The following is a 17530-nucleotide window of genomic DNA, read 5'->3' on the forward strand; positions in this document are numbered from 1 at the left end:
GCTGTATTCAGTGGTGAATTCACAGTTGACTCTCGTAAACCACCTGAGCTAGTTGAGTTGCCCTCTAAGGAGACTTTTGCCGCTAATAGTAGTGAGGAAAAAAAAAGTGCGGCTAGGAACCGTTATCAGCTACGCTCCAAGCAAGAACTAAAGAAGAAGGGGGTTCTAAACACAGCTGATTTGCACGAGGGTGGAAGCAGTGGCCCTGTTCCTATTTCTCCCTGTAAGCAAAATAAGAAAGGAGGGGTACGAAGGGGGAAGACTAAAGGCTCTAAGCAGACTCAAACTGTGAAAGGGACCCCTTCACTTAAAAGCTATTTTAAAATCATGGAGCAAGCAGTGTCATCTGGAGCTAATAACATAGAGGCAAATACCGAGACTAACATTACAGAGGAAGGAGAGATAAGAGACACAAATAATCAGAACGGGCTCGTGAAGTCTGCAGGAAGTCTAGTTGAGGGTACGAGCACGACTATAGCTTCCCCTCTCTTGGCCATTATTCCTCTGAGCAATAAGTACACAGCCCTGGATCTAGCTGATTCTACAGAGGCACCTGCGGTACCTGAGGTAGCTGAAGGTGAGGGCGAGGGTTCAATACAATCTTCTCCGAACTATACTGATACACATTCTGGTGAGCATTCAGGAAGTGGCAATCAAATATCTCAGACACCAGCACCCCAATCCCCTCTGGCAGTCCCTCATATAGCTTATGCGTCGGGATTGGAAAACGATGGCCTCTTCTCACCCTTAAACGAGGAGGCTGGGGGCCTCGGAGGAAGTGTTGAGACAGAGAGAAGCCTGGGCGCTTTACTTCACTCACTGAGAGGTGATTTGCTGGAAAGATTTGAGATTTCTGAAAGGAATCAGAAAGGGCTGCATGACAGGTTTGACCTTCTGGAGGCAAAAATTGAGGGTATTAGTGTCAGGACAAGTACTCTAGAAGGGAAAGTATCGACACTTGTAGAGTCCTCAAAAACTAACTCTAAAGATATAACTGCCTTAAAGGCTCAGAATCGGACTCTAACAATGGATCTGGAGAGGTTAGAAACTCAACAACGACGTAATAATTTGAGGATTTTAAAAATTCCCGAAGGGGCAGAAGTGGAAGACATCAAGGGATTTGTTTGCAGATTATTGCGAGAGGATATTCTCAAAGACAGACCAGACATTAACTTGGAAGCTGAAATTCAGCGGGTTCATAGAGATCCATTTAGGTTGCATCCAGATCGAAAGGCGCCTAGGAAGATCCTGGTATACTTTCAGACTTATAGTATAAAAGAGTTGATTCTCACTAGGTGCTTGTCTCGTACTTCCTTGCATTTTCGTGCTAATCCCTACCATATTAGATCGGATATTGGTAGTAAAACTGCTCAAAGACAATGGGAATTAGGCTCCAGAATGCCAGATTTACGTTCATACGGTGCACAGGTCCAGATGAAATTCCCAGCGCTCCTCAAAATAATGTGGAACAATAAAATGTACACTTGCCATTTCCCCGAGGAAGTTGATGCAGTTTTGACTAAGATGAAAGAATCGGAAGAGCAGGAGGAATAGAGTTTATCTAGGGTGCTCATAGGGTATCCATTATATCTCCCATTACTTCCTATTATTCGTCTAACTTCAAGTACCTTTAAAACAGAATAGAGTTAGAAATGAGAGTTTAAAAAAAACAAAAAAAAAAAAAAAAAAAAAAAACACAACACGATGTGGGGTGATTGATAAAGTTTTGGTGGGAGAGGGGAAAAAAAAAAAAAAAAATATATATATATATATATATATATATATAAGTAAATATATAAGAATTGTGAAAAATGATGAGTGTGGTAAGGAGAGACTCAGTAAAGTAGGGGGTGGAAAAAAAAAAAAAAAAAAAAAGGGAAAACTCCAAGTAAATAAAACAGATATAGATAGGGATATAGAGACCGACTTTTCTTGATGGGGTGGGCAATAGTGGTTCGGGGCCTCATAGGGCGTATCTTCGCCAATCAGGAGGGAAGGGTTCCCGGGGGGGAGGGTGGGTAGGTTCACAAGGGTGAGGGGAAAAAAAGCAGTGAAAAAAGTCCTCATATGCCTTAAAATATCACTCTTTTTATTTTTTTTAAATTGTCAATACATATGTTCTGGACAAGCCACAACTTATAGCTTAAAAGCTCAACATGTCTCAAGTTAGGTATACTAAAATCCTTTCCTGGAATTTGAACGGTTTAGGAAATCGCAAGAAGCAATTAAATGTTCTCCATTTCTTGGAGAATAAAGGGGCTTCTTTGATTTTTTTACAAGAGACCCATTTGGAAGCAGACGAATGTAGGAAAATTTTTTCAAAGAGTAAATGGGTTCAAGATGTTTTGTGTTCTAAACAACTAGGTAACACAAGAGGGGTGGCAATAATAATCTGTGCAAACAAAGGAATTGTTATGCATGATTGGGCCACAGATCAAACAGGCAGATGGTTAGTCGTAGTTGTTTCAATTTGTACTGTTAAATTTTTATGTGGGGTTTATTATGGCCCAAATGAAGATAAGCCATGTTTTCTACAGAAATTAGAAAAACATATGTTGAAATATACTATACCTATTATATTAGGAGGGGATTTCAATTTGTTATTAGACCCTGCAGTAGACCGCACCTCTAAATCTAAATATAACTGCCCTAAGAAATCTTTGTTAGCCTTGAAAAATATCATGAAGGAGCATCTGCTGTGTGATGCGTGGAGAGTTAAGCACGGTACCCGCAGTGAGTTTTCTTTTTATAGCAAAAAATACCACCAATTCTCCAGGATAGATTTCTTTCTGGTTAACAGATCATTGCTTGCAGACATTAAATCCATTTCCTACATTCCAACCGGGTTGTCTGACCACTCAGTAGTTGAGTTAAATATTAGCCTCCAAAAGAATTTCTTAGAATATAGGTGGTCTTTGGATAGGACCATTTTGTTAAATGAAAAGTATAAGATTAAAGTTAAGGAGAATATACTAGAGTTCTTTCTGTTTAACCATAAGTCTGCCCCAGATAGTATAATATGGGACGCATTTAAATCCGTATTAAGGGGAATATACGGCTCCCAAATGGCTCTGATTAGAAAGCTAAAAAAAGAAATGGATACTAACGATCTTAGAGCGATTAAACTAAAAGAACAGCAACTTCTTTCTGTCACCCCCAATGATCAAGCTGGTATATCAAGATTGGAAAAAGAACTTTCTGAGTTACAAACAAAGTTTAGGTTAAGAAATGAAAAAATACTTAGAGATAAATGGGAAATAAGCAAACTAAGAAATTTCGAATATGGGGAAAAATGTGGGTCACTGCTAGCGTGGAAAGCCAGGTCTGAGAGGACTAGGAATAATATTAAAATTTTAAAACAAAGAAGAACGGGCACTGTTTTGTCTGAAGATGGTGAGATCAAGGAGGAAGCTAGATCCTTCTATGAAGAACTCTATTCAGAAAACATCAATAACACAACTGATGACCTAGAAAAGTTGACGATCCTGGGACACTTACTACAGTTATCCAATGATGACATATCTTTCCTAGCAAAAGAAATAACTGAGGGGGAGATCAGACTGCAAGTTAATAAGATGGCAAGGAATAAAGCAGCAGGCCCAGATGGTCTGCCAATAGAGATCTATAAGGATAACTTAGATGAAATCTTGGGCCCACTACAGACACTATTTAACAAGATTTTTATTCAGGGGGAACAAATTCCCCCCTCTTGGTTAGATGCTACAATTTCACTAATCGCAAAACCGAATAAAGACCCGGAAATAATAGGGTCATACCGACCCATCTCACTTTTGAACTCTGACCTAAAAATTTACTCGGGCATACTAGCAAATAGATTGGCTAAGGTTATAAAGACTATTATTCATCCCGATCAGCGAGGATTTATTCCTGGTCGACAACTGAATGAACTCACATTTCAAGTGATTGGAGCGATAGATTATGCAATTCACAAGGAAAAGCCACTTGCAATTGTGGCAATAGACGCTGCCAAAGCTTTCGATCAAGTGAATTGGCTCTATCTATGGAGAGTGATGAAGAAATTTGGCTTCCCTGAGATTTATATAAAAGGTATTGAAACGTTATATAGGGGCCCGAGAGCTAAGATTTTGGTGAATGGGGGTTTATCAGAGTGGTTGAATATCTGCAGAGGGACGCGACAGGGTTGCCCCCTGTCTCCATTATTGTTTGATATATATATTGAACCCTTTGTTTGTGTTTTAAGGCAGGATCCTGTAATTTCTTCATTTAGTATTGGGGAATTATCCATTAAGACGGCACTATATGCAGACGATCTTCTCCTTTACACCTCTAATCCACTAGTAGCAATCCCAAGATTATTTAGCCTAGCTGAGGATTTTGGTACTGTTTCCGGTTATTCCATTAACCGGGATAAAACTGAGGTTATGTGTTGGAACATCCCGGTTCGCATCCCAGAAGCCAAACCAAAGATGAGATATCTGGGTATTTATCTAACTCAGAAATTGGAGGAAATTCCTAATACTAGTTGGGAAGAGGTAATAAAGGAGATTAAAAAACTTTTGTCAAGGTGGAATGCACTACCTTTCAATATTTATGGTAGAGTCAATTTAGTTAAAATGATTATCCTACCTAAGGTGACGTTTTTGTTTAATTCTATTCCTTTAATATTTAATAAAAAAGATATTACTAACCTGCAAAGCAGGATAGGATCTTTTATTTGGGCAACTAAAACTCCAAGGATAGCCTGGAAGAAGTTGAGGAGAGGATTGAAAGTAGGTGGACTATCTCTTCCGGACTTATTATTTTACTGTTATGCTTTTCAACTTAAAAATTTTCGGTTATTAGCCAACAAACTGGACTCAACTTCCAATAGTTTGTTGTTTCAGGCAATGCTGCAAGATCTACCATACGATGCAGATTTTTTTCTGTTTAAATTTGGTGATAAAAAGTTTTTCAAAAAGGTTAGATTAAAGCTCTTGAAGGCTGCTCTATATTACTGGACACAGATCTGTAAGTTATTGCATATCCCCTATTATCATTCATACGCTCCAATTTGGGATTCCCCCGGCACTCCTGAATGTTTAACGGACCAATTGGCCCTTCCCCTGAAGAGAGCAGGTCTTTGTAGATGGGGAGATTTTTGCGATGAGTCACGAAGTCTAGATTGGGTTTTTTTGGTGGGTATAACTGGCGGAACTCTTACGAGATTTAAATTTTATCAACTCTCTGCCTGGTGGGGAACCCAGTATTGGGGAACTGAAGACGACAATCTTTTTTTGAGATTAATTAGTAGTTGTACTGGTAAGAAAGGAGAGACCGCCCAATGCTATAAAATTCTTTTAGATCATAAAGATAACTTGGAGTTAGAAATCACTAGGCTATGGGGTCTGAGTACGGTCCCGATTGCTGATAACTTGGAAAATTTGGAGAAAATGTGGACAGATTCCTTCTCGATATCCCAGAAAATAATTAAACCGTCCAATTTAAGAAGAAACCACCTATATACAATGTATAGAGTATATTGGACTCCAGCTAAGCTTTCCAAGTTGTCAGTAACCTCGTACCTTTGTCCTAGATGTAACTCACAGGATGCAAATGACATACATATGTTTTTGGATTGCCCTAATATAAGCAACTATTGGGAACAAGTGTGTAAGTTTCTGGAGGATGTACTATCTTTCCCAATTATATGTATCCCCAGCTTGGTATTTTTTGGTCTAACTCCAAATTATGTTGTCAATAACTATATAACACAATTTATTTTCTACGTAATAGTGATCGCTAGAAGAGAGATTTGTAAAGCTTGGAAGTCGGCGCTCTCTCCGACGTTTGCAGATTGTCTCCAAAACATTATGGGGGTGAGTAAATTGGATACTTTGTGTGGGGGTGAAAAGTCTGCTAAATTATGGTCGAAGTTAAAAACTTGGAGCGAAAAATAATCCTAATAGTCCAATGATTATGCCAGAGGTCTTGTGGTCCTGTCCTTCCTACGCAGCAAGCATCATTACGAGAGGAAGTTGGACGGGTAACAACCCTACCTCTGGGCAATCTTCACAGGCTATCCACAATCACAAGGGCTGCAACAGAAGGTTGTGTCAGTGGCTTGAAGAGCGCTAAATCAGAGTATCATTTTACTGGTGGCATATATGAGGACAAAAAAAAAAAAAAAAAAAAAAAAAAAAAAAAGATACCTTTGTGGAAATTCAAATTCAAATCCATTGGCGGGCTTTAGATTTGGTTGAATGACTGAAGATTCAAGACAGGCTCGAGACAGATATCTTGCTCTGGCTTACCTTGAGGTGCTCTTAGACCCTTAAGACCAAAAGAGCCAAGTTTGCTTGAGGCTTTTCACTGCCACTCACACTCTAACCTCATGCAGTTAGAATTAAAAACAAAGCATTGACCTGTGATGTAAAACTGGAGAAAGTAATAGCCATCTAGTGTCTGAAATTGTAATGTAGTGTAATGTAAAATTTTATTTATATCGCGCAGCAATCGCTCCAATGGAGCATCTAGGCGCTACCTCCGGCAAATTACCAGATGACAAAGTGACTCAGAGTTGGACCAAAAACAGAGGCAAGCATCAAACTAGAGTTCTGGCCATGCTATCTTGCAGTTTAAATATCCAAGTTTTTAATTCTTTGCGGAACTCTGTTTCTTTATCCAGAGTTCTCAGGGCAAGAGGCAGAGTATTCCAAGCCTTTGCACCCAGTACTGCCAGGGACTTTCCTCCACGGGTTTTTAAACGAAACCTAGGAATCACCAGAGTATTGGAATTTGATGATCGTAGGCTTCTGGTTGGGCAGTATCTCTTGAATTTTTTCTGTAGATATAATGGTCCTGTTTTGTGCATTGCTCGAAATGTTATAATCAAAACCTTGAACAGGATCCTTTTTACAATGGGAAGCCAATGAAGAGCTTTTAATGCCCCTGAGGCTGACGATCTTTTTGGCCATTTTAGCACCAATCTGGCAGCAGCGCTTTGCACTAGCTGAAGCCTGTAATTTACTTCGTTATTTGTGCAAGCATACAAACTGTTGCAATAATCTAAGCGCGACGTTACCAACGCTACTGCAACAGTTTTCCTCGCCTCCAAAGGGAGTAAATCAAAGAATTTCCTCAGGCTTTTGATTAAGCCAAAGCACATTCCTGCCACTTTTATTGCCTGCTGCTTGAAGGCGAGATTGGAATCAAACGTGACCCCCAGGTTCTGAGCAACTATGGTTGTATGAGGCGGTATTTCTGCCCTTTCTGGCCACCATTGCCTGGGAATAAAGTCATTATTTGGGCCTAGCGGAATGATCTCTGTTTTTCCTGTATTACATTTTAGGTGATTCTTCCGCATCCAATCAAAGGTGGCAGTTAAACATTCCTTGAATGTTTCTTCCCATGACTGATTCACAATGAGAAACCAGAAAAACCGAGTAAAATCCCTGCTTCCTTGCTTGACTAAATGGTGTGATCCTAGGCAATATTTAATTTCACCATACCTCCTTTTATTATTGCACATGGCAGCACCTTGAAATACTTGAGCACTGTATAAAAACATCTTGCATTTGATTTAATAGTCTATAAGGCTTCTACATGTATAATAAGAACTTAGAGCACATTTAGGGTGCACATGACAACTGTCTTGCCTCTTAGTGGCTTATTTATGGGATTTTGGAATAGGACAGGGCAACAAGACACCTTACTGTGCAGCCTATGCTAAAGTGAAAGGGCAGGAATGCATTATATTTTTGCAATATGGTGCATTCCTGTCCTTTCACCCTGCGATGGTGCCATTTGTGCAGCCTAGCGCCAACACAGGCCCCCTTGTAGCATGGTAATAGTTTGGCTCTGTTGCAGACAAGATTTATTTAGTGCTGGAGGGGACACCTTCCTGCACAAAAGCAATGCTAATAGGGGTTTTCCTCTTTCTATGTGGGCTGCAAAATGCAGCATATATAGAAAGAGGAATCAATGAGGAGAAATTAACATATTTCTCCTCGTTACGCGTCATCTTGTGAAGCGTACGGATTTAGCGCTTCCCCATGACTTTGTAAATCTGGGGCAGCGTCAAATTCCAATGGTGTTGCATGGGAAAACCCACTGCCACGCCCATATCACGCCTCTGGGGCGCAGAGTAAGGCGACGTATCGATTTGCACTTCATTGCCTTAGTCATGATTTATGAGGCCACTCAAAGCTATGCAAGGTGGCTTTGCGTGGCATCTAAATCAAAATGAGAGCTACTCATCCGAAGTGTGTACGGCAGGGTGTCGTAGTACGTTACATCACACACAAGTTGTACAGAGGCAACAACTCATAAATTTGAAAGTCAGTGTATAGGAAATTATACTTCAGACATTGAGGGCTACAAGGTGTACGAGTCAGATGTCATCCATACTGGTAGGCAGTGGCGTGTTGTGGGCAGGGCCACAGGGGTGGTTGCCCCGGGCGCATTATTCTTAGGGGTGCAAAATATTGAAAGAAAAAAACATTTGTGGTGGAAGGTACTCGAGTCACGTCAGTGCTGTTGTCTGCAAGTGTAGGTTATGTTGTCTCGCCCGCCTTTCCCCACAGAAGGGATGCACAGAGCTGTGCACTTATGCGTCTCTCATGGCCTTGGGGCAGGTTGGTGCTGCTTGCGCTGTTTCCCGGTGACTTGAAAGCAGCGCAGCCCAGTGGCACAACAGTGGAATTTCTCTTGTGGTACTACGGCACCTTACAAGGAATTAATTTCTGCTTTTTGGCAGGCAAAAGGAGCATTTCAAGCCTGAGTTCGACGCTTGCTGCCTGACGTCATGTGTCGGTTTTGGATAGTGAGTTGAGTCACCCGGGGGTGTGGCATCTATTCATTCTTTCATCCATTATTCAGTCTTTCACCATTCAGTCTGTCCTTCCATCTTTGTGCCCATCCATATCCATACCTATTCAACCAATTTCAAACCTATCCATCATCTATCCTTCCATCCATCATTTCACTCATCCATCCCTCCATCCACCCTTTCACTCATTCATCCATCATCCATCCATCCTTTCACCCATCCATCCATTCACTCATCCATCCATTCCCCCAGTCACTCATCTGTCCATTTGTCCATCCATTGACCATTTCACTCATCCATCCATCCTTTCTTCCAGCTCTTCACCCTGCCTTTCACTCATCTGGGCTTTCTCTCATTCATCCATCCGTACATCCATCTTTTCATTCATCCATACACAAATTCGTCCATCCACCCTGTCAATCATCATCCATACATTCTCTCCTTTCTCTTTCCATCCCCCTTTCACTTAGCCATCCTTTCACCCATCCATCCACCCACAATCCATCCACTCACCACTGATTAATCCATCCATTGACCATATCACTCATGCACCCATCCATCCATCCATCAATCCTTTCTCTCATCCATCCACCCTTTCACTCATCCATCCATCCTTTTACCTATTAACCCTCCCTTTCACTCTCATCCATCCTTACATCCACCCTCTCACTCATCCATCCATCCATTCACCCTTTCACTTATCAATTCATCAATCCATCTATACTTCATTTCACTCATTTATCCACCCATTCACTCGCCCATCATACACCCTTTCATCCATCTTTCATTTACATACTCACCCACCTTTTCACATTAATTATGAGCTGAGCCTTTGCCTGCAGAGTTGCAGACAGAAGAGGCCCATCAAGAACGTCACACTAGCTGTTGTTCCCAAAGCAAGTCTGGGGCAGGGAAGGGTTCACTATGCCCCTGAACATAGTCAATCTGAAACCTTGGAAGTCATGGGTCATGCAGGATGTGAGGCGGCTGTGACATGGTGTTGCTTCCAGGGCTTTAACTAGGTTGAAGAAACTTGGGGGTCTCTTCAAATGGTGTGTCCGATGTAATTAAGAGCGTGGCTTAAAAAACGGTAGCTAAAAATCGGTGCTTAGCATAGTGTGCTGCCTGACTGGTATTCTGCTACTTCTGTCATTACATCCAGATATATAATACATCACACCTACAACAAGCCAGGGCTATTGGCTTTGTTAATGGTGGTTAGTTGCATAAAATAAAAAAGCAGCAACTATGGCTTCGTTGTGTATAATATTGAAAATGCTTCAGTTCTAAAATGATGACACTGTGAAAGAACTACAAACCTTCTTTTTAACTTCTTTCGCAGGCTTCTTTTCATGAACTGGATTCTGTGCACTTATTCCATCTGGTGAGGTGCAACATTTTTCTTTAGGTAAGGTTAAAACAGAATGCCCAGCCGTAGACAGAGGCAGGAGGAGGCGCACCACATGCTTTAACAGTCCAGTCTGGCCCAGTGTCATTCTGTATGTGACAATCAGCCGGCTGACAGAATGAACAAGCATTGGAAATGCAATAGGTCTCGCATTAGAAAAGTTGGAGTTATTGGTATTGTAAATGACATATGTTATTTATTTGTTGGTTTTTAAAATTGCTAAATTGATGGCTTTGTCATTTACAATGCCAATCGTTATAACTTTTGCGAATGTGACACCTATAGCATTTGGAATGCAACATATTTTGTATTTACGTGACTTAGATGGCAGCTCTTGTCGTTAGGCCACATCTCTAGAGAGCAGGAGAGTGCAGCAGGGGAGAGAAGCACAGCAATGCAATAGGTCTTGCATTAGGAAAGTTTGAGCTATTGGTATTGTAAAGGACACATTTTTTATTTATGTGCTTGTTTTGAAAATAGCGAATTAATAGCTTTGTTATTTACAATGCCAATAGTTTTATCTTTTGCAAATGTGACACCTATTGTAACACAATATGTGTTGTGAGGGTGAGTGAGGGTGAGGGTGAGGGGTTGAGGGTGAGGTGTTGAGGGTGAGGTGTTGAGGGTGAGTGAGGGTGAGGTGTTGAGGGTGAGTGAGGGTGAGGTGTTGAGGGTGAGTGAGGCTGAGTGAGGGGTTGAGGGGGAGGGGTCGAGGGTGAGGGGTTGAGGGTGAGGGAGGGTGAGGGGTTGAGGGTGAGGGAGGGTGAGGGGTTGAGGGTGAGTGAGGGTGAGGTGTTGAGGGTGAGTGAGGGTGAGGGTGAGTGAGGGTGAGGGGCTGAGAGTGAGTGAGGGTGAGTGAGGGTGAGGTGTTGAGGGTGAGTGAGGGTGAGGGTGAGGCTGAGGGGTTGAGGGTGAGTGAGGGTGAGTGAGAGTGAGGGTGAGTGAGGGGTTGAGGGTGAGGGGTTGAGGGTGAGTGAGATGAGGGGTTGAGGGTGAGTGAGGGTGAGGTGTTGAGGGTGAGAGAGGGTGAGGGTGAGTGAGGGTGAGTGAGGGTGAGTGAGGGTGAGTGAGGGTGAGGGTGAGGGGTTGAGGGTGAGTGAGGGTGAGGGGTTGAGGGTGAGTGAGGGTGAGTGAGGGTGAGGTGTTGAGGGTGAGTGAGGGTGAGGGGTTGAGGGTGAGTGAGGATGAGGGTGAGTGAGGATGAGGGGTTGAGGGTGGGTGAGGGTGAGTGAGGGTGAGTGAGGGTGAGGGTGAGGGTGAGAGTGAGTGAGGGTGCGGGTGAGTGAGGGTGAAGGTGAGGGTGAGTGAGGGTGAGGGTGAATGTGAGTGAGGGTGAGTGAGGGTGAGGGTGAGGGTGAGTGAGGGTGAGTGAGGGTGAGGGTGAATGTGAGTGAGGGTGAGTGAGGGTGAGGATGAGGGGTTGAGGGTGGGTGAGGGTGAGGGGTTGAGGGTGAGTGAGGGTGAGGGGTTGAGGGTGAGTGAGGGTGAGGGTGAGTGAGGATGAGGGGTTGAGGGTGGGTGAGGGTGAGTGAGGTTGAGGGTGAGTGAGGTTGAGGGTGAGTGAGGGTGAGGGTGAGTGAGGGTGAGGGTGAGTGAGGGTGAGTGAGGGTGAGTGTGAGTGAGGGTGAGTGAGGATGAGGGGTTGAGGGTGAGTGAGGGTGAGGGGTTGAGGGTGAGTGAGGGTGAGGGGTTGAGGGTGAGTGAGGGTGAGTTAGGGTGAGGGGTTGAGGGTGGGTGAGGGTGAGTGAGGGTGAGGGTGAGGTGTTGAGGGTGAGTGAGGGTGAGTTAGAGTGAGGGTGAGTGAGGGGTTGAGGGTGAGGTGTTGAGGGTGAGTGAGGGTGAGGTGTTGAGGGTGAGTGAGGGTGAGGCATTGAGGGTGAGGGTGAGGTGTTGAGGGTGAGTGAGGGTGAGTGAGGGCGAGTGAGGGTGAGTGAGGGCGAGTGAGGGTGAGTGAGGGTGAGTGAGGGTGAGTGAGGGTGAGTGATGGTGTGGGTGAGGGGTTGAGGGTGAGTGAGGGTGAGGGGGTTGAGGGTGAGTGAGGGTGAGGGTGAGTGAGGGTGAGGGTGACTGAGGGTGAGGGATTGAGGGTGAGGGATTGAGGGTGAGGGATTGAGGGTGAGGGATTGAGGGTGAGGGATTGAGGGTGAGGGGTTGAGGGTGAGTGAGGGTGAGGGTGAGTGAGGGTGAGGGGTTGAGGGTGAGTGAGGGTGAGGGTGAGTGAGGATGAGGGGTTGAGGGTGGGTGAGGGTGAGTGAGGTTGAGGGTGAGTGAGGGTGAGTGAGGGTGAGTGAGGGTGAGTGAGGGTGAGTGAGGGTGAGTGAGGGTGAGGGTGAGTGAGGGTGAGTGAGGGTGAGTGAGGGTGAGGGTGAGTGAGGGTGAGTGAGGGCGTGTGAGGGCGAGTGAGGGTGAGTGAGGGCGAGTGAGGGTGAGTGAGGGTGAGTGAGGGTGAGTGAGGGTGTGGGTGAGGGGTTGAGGGTGAGTGAGGGTGAGGGGTTGAGGGTGAGTGAGGGTGAGGGTGAGTGAGGGTGAGGTATTGAGGGTGAGGGGTTGAGGTTGGGTGAGGGTGAGTGAGGGTGAGGTATTGAGGGTGAGGGGTTGAGGTTGAGTGAGGGTGAGGGTGAGGGTGAGTGAGGGGTTGAGGGTGAATGAGGGTGAGGGGTTGAGGGTGAGTGAGGGTGAGGGTGAGTGAGGATGAGGGGTTGAGGGTGGGTGAGGGTGAGTGAGGTTGAGGGTGAGTGAGGGTGGGTGAGGGTGAGTGAGGGTGAGGGTGGGTGAGGGTGAGTGAGGGTGAGTGAGGGTGAGGGTGAGTGTGAGTGAGGGTGAGTGAGGGTGAGGGTGAGGGGTTGAGGGTGAGGGGTTGAGGGTGAGGGGTTGAGGGTGAGTGAGGGTGGGTGAGGGGTTGAGGGTGAGTGAGGGTGAGGGTGAGTTAGGGTGAGGGGTTGAGGGTGGGTGAGGGTGAGTGAGGGTGAGGGGTTGAGGGTGAGTGAGGATGAGTGAGAGTGAGGGTGAGTGAGGGGTTGAGGGTGAGTGAGGGTGAGGGTGAGGGGTTGAGGGTGAGTGAGGGTGAGGGGTTGAGGGTGAGTGAGGGTGAGGGTGAGTGAGGGTGAGGGTGAGTGAGGGTGAGGGTGAGTGAGGGTGAGTGGTTGAGGGTGAGTGAGGGTGAGTGAGGGTGAGTGAGGAGAGGGTGAGGGTGAGTGAGGGTGGGTGAGGGTGAGTGCGGGTGAGTGAGGGTGAGGGTGAGTGAGGGTGAGGGTGAGTGAGGGTGAGTGAGGGTGAGTGAGGGTGAGGGGTTGAGGGTGAGTGAGGGTGAGTGGTTGAGGGTGAGTGAGGGTGAGTGAGGGTATGTATGTATGTATGTATGTTGAGTTTGAGGGTGAGTGAGGGTGAGGTGTTGAGGGTGAGTGAGGGTGAGGGGTTGAGGGTGAGTGAGGGTGAGGGGTTGAGGGTGAGTGAGGGTGAGTGAGGGTGAGTGAGGGTGAGGGTGAGTGAGGGTGAGGGGTTGAGGGTGAGTGAGGGTGAGTGAGGGTGAGTGAGGGTGAGGGGTTGAGGGTGAGTGAGGGTGAGGTGTTGAGGGTGAGTGAGGGTGAGTGAGGGTGAGGGTGAGGTGTTGAGGGTGAGTGAGGGTGGGTGAGGGTGAGTGAGGGTGAGTGAGGGTGAGGGGTTGAGGGTGAGTGAGGGTGAGGGTGAGTGAGGGTGAGGGGTTGAGGGTGAGGGGCTGAGGGTGAGTGAGGGTGAGGGGTTGAGGGTGAGTGAGGGTGAGGGGTTGAGGGTGAGTGAGGGTGAGAGGTTGAGGGTGAGTGAGGGTGAGGGGTTGAGGGTGATAGAGGATGAGTGAGAGTGAGGGTGAGTGAGGGGTTGAGGGTGAGGGGTTGAGGGTGAGTGAGGGTGAGGGGTTGAGGGTGAGTGAGGGTGAGGTGTTGAGGGTGAGTGAGGGTGAGGGTGGGTGAGCGTGAGGGTGAGTGAGGTGTTGAGGGTGAGGGGTTGAGGGTGAGTGAGGGTGAGGGGTTGAGGGTGAGTGAGGGTGAGGGGTTGAGGGTGAGTGAGGGTATGTATGTATGTATGTTGAGTTTGAGGGTGAGTGAGGGTGAGGTGTTGAGGGTGAGTGAGGGTGAGGGTTTGAGGGTGAGTGAGGGTGAGGGGTTGAGGGTGAGTGAGGGTGAGTGAGGGTGAGTGAGGGTGAGGGGTTGAGGGTGAGGGGTTGAGGGTGAGTGAGGGTGAGTGAGGGTGAGTGAGGGTGAGGGTGAGGGGTTGAGGGTGAGCGAGGGTGAGGTGTTGAGGGTGAGTGAGGGTGAGTGAGGGTGAGGGTGAGGTGTTGAGGGTGAGTGAGGGTGGGTGAGGGTGAGTGAGGGTGAGTGAGGGTGAGGGGTTGAGGGTGAGTGAGGGTGAGGGTGAGTGAGGGTGAGGGGTTGAGGGTGAGGGGCTGAGGGTGAGTGAGGGTGAGGGGTTGAGGGTGAGTGAGGGTGAGGGGTTGAGGGTGAGTGAGGGTGAGATGTTGAGGGTGAGTAAGGGTGAGGGGTTGAGGGTGATAGAGGATGAGTGAGAGTGAGGGTGAGTGAGGGGTTGAGGGTGAGGGGTTGAGGGTGAGTGAGGGTGAGGGGTTGAGGGTGAGTGAGGGTGAGGTGTTGAGGGTGAGTGAGGGTGAGGGTGGGTGAGCGTGAGGGTGAGCGTGAGGGTGAGTGAGGTGTTGAGGGTGAGGGGTTGAGGGTGAGTGAGGGTGAGGGGTTGAGGGTGAGTGAGGGTGAGGGGTTGAGGGTGAGTGAGGGTGAGGTGTTGAGGGTGAGTGAGGGTGAGGGTGGGTGAGCGTGAGGGAGGGGTTGAGGGTGAGGTGTTGAGGGTGAGTGAGGGTGTGGGTGAGGGGTTGAGGGTGAGTGAGGGTGAGGGGTTGAGGGTGAGTGAGGGTGTGACCATATCCATTCCAGACACTGATAATTAATTGGCGACAAAAGTTATTATTTGACGTGGCATATCTTAATTGCTAGGTTTTTTAATTACTAGTTGATGTTTAATTTTTGTAATCATTTTTTTAAGTATGCACCTCTTAAAAAATAAATAAAAATATTGCTTGTTATGTATTTCCATTTGTAGACCTAGAATAGTTATGGTGCATTGTATGTAGCTTTAAAAAATAAAAATGTAGACTGCTCAATGTATTTCCGTGAATAGATGCAGGTTGCCTCTTTCTGTCAAATAATATCCCTTGTTCAACTTACTATAGTGGCGCGGCATACTATGAAGCAGAGGAGGACTGACTGTCAGAGCCTTGCTCTTTCCTCTCTTGCCAACAGGGCTACTCCAGAATAAGACCACGAAAACCATAATTTGTGAAACATGGCCATTTGACTCGCAGCCCGGTCAGTGGAGGAGCTCCGCTTTCTGATCCGTAGAGGCTGATGCGCAGTCACTTTCTTGAAGAGGAAATGGGGAATAAAAACGTTACTTTTGCAGTGATGTCGATGAACCTGGCTTGATGTCACACTGCTGAATTGTGCTGATTTTCTAAGTAAAAACATGCATAGTGAGGAGCACTAATACGGGTTTGAGATGGTGGAAGAGCTGCTTATCTCTTATGGAGATAGATTATCTGGGGGGAGGAAGAGCTCCTAATGGGAAGTGTAGACGGGGAGAAATTGAGAAAGAAAAAAGCTGAGCAGGGAGGGTGTTATTGCGGCTATCTGTTTGCCCGAGGGGAGGAGAAATGCAGGCCTGAGGCAGAGCACACGCTGAGAAGCTTGTGGGAGGGGGGCTGGGCTGCCTTTGATCTGGTAATGCGAGGCAGGCAGGCAGGCGGCTGGTGGCATTGTGCACGCGCTTTTTAGGGCTTGCGCTTGCGCAATGACCTAAAAAGCACATGCACTTGAAGAAATCGCCAGTGGAATCGCCAGTGGTGGTTCAACACTGGATAAGCCGTAATAGAGCTTCGCCAGCGATGCGCAGAAGCGCATCAGCAGGCGAGCCCTAAAAAGGGAATGTGCGGCTGCTCTTGTGCTCAGAGGATGAGTGTGAGGCAGCCCCAGCAGGGAGCTGAGGCTTCCCGCACAGTGCTGTTTCCCAGTGCCCAAAAGGTGTCTGTAAAAGGGATCATCACAGACAATGGACGTGAGATCCAATTCAGGGAAACCCGTGAATTGGACACCCTACTTGAAGGTCAGGCTGGCAGGCACCTATTCCAGCCAGGGCAGCCCAGTCGACGGGGCGGGGGGAGGGGTGACGGGGGCGGGCGGGGGCGAGGGATGGCTGAAGCCGGGTCTGCCCAATGGGTGTTGTGTGCCTGAATCTGCATAAACATTTTTTGAAAAGACAGACCGGTTCCATTCCGGCTTTCTCTTTAGCCATTCAGGTAAAGTAGACTGACTAAGGCTCCTAAACATTTTTAATCTAGGGAGAAGACATTCATACTGTTGCACTCTCACTTCCTTTTTCCTCACCAACCTCTGGAGCCTGTCTTGTCTTTTTGTGTGGTGCTGATACCCACACCCAGCAGGCCTTGCGTCAATGCACAGTTTCTGGCGAGAGGTGTGTGCCCTTCATTTTTTGTCCCCCCCCCATCAAGCCCAAAGATGCCAGTCAGCCCCTGTTTTTAAACAACGACTCATGCTCACCTTATGGCTTGAAGATGTGAGTGTGGTATATCTTGAACCGGATATTCATTTTCAGACTTTTTTTCATTTGCTCCGATTTCATGATTGACTATGACGACCCTGTCCACTGACTAGAAGCACTGAACTCCAGTGGCCTGAGATGTACCATAAACATTTTCTGTTAATTTTCTGCATCGTTTTTACCTCCTGGCTCCTGCAGTCTGCTGCTACGGCAAGTGTGTACCCAGCTATTATTACACTGCGAGGTAAAGGTTCTGCTTCATTCACTCCAAGGAGCTATCTGCTAGTTCTCATGACAAAATTAATCAATCAATCAATCATTTCATTTGTAAATCGCGCTACATACCCGTGAGGGTCTCAAGGCGCCGGGGGGTGGAGGTGGGGGGGGGGCTGGTACTGATCGAAAAGTCAGGTCTTGAGAAGTCTTCTGAAGGCCAGCAGTTCCTGGGTCTGTTGTAGGCTGGTAGGGAGAGTGTTCCAGATCTTGGCGGTGAGGTAGGAGAAGTATCTGCTGCCGGCGGTGGTTTTCCGGATGCGTGGAACTGTGGCGAGGGCAAGGTTGGCAGAGCGGAGGCTGCGGGTGGGGGTGTAGAAGCTGAGTCGGTCATTGAGGTATGCTGGTCTGGCGTTGTGTAGGGTTTTGTGTGCGTGGATGAGGAGTTTGAAGGTGATCCTGTTGTCGACGGGGAGCCAGTGCAGGCCTCTCAGGGGGGGGGGTGTTGTGGCTGCATCGGG

Source organism: Lissotriton vulgaris, chromosome 2_2, assembly GCF_964263255.1.
Source record: "Lissotriton vulgaris chromosome 2_2, aLisVul1.2, whole genome shotgun sequence".
Lineage (NCBI taxonomy): Eukaryota > Metazoa > Chordata > Amphibia > Caudata > Salamandridae > Lissotriton > Lissotriton vulgaris.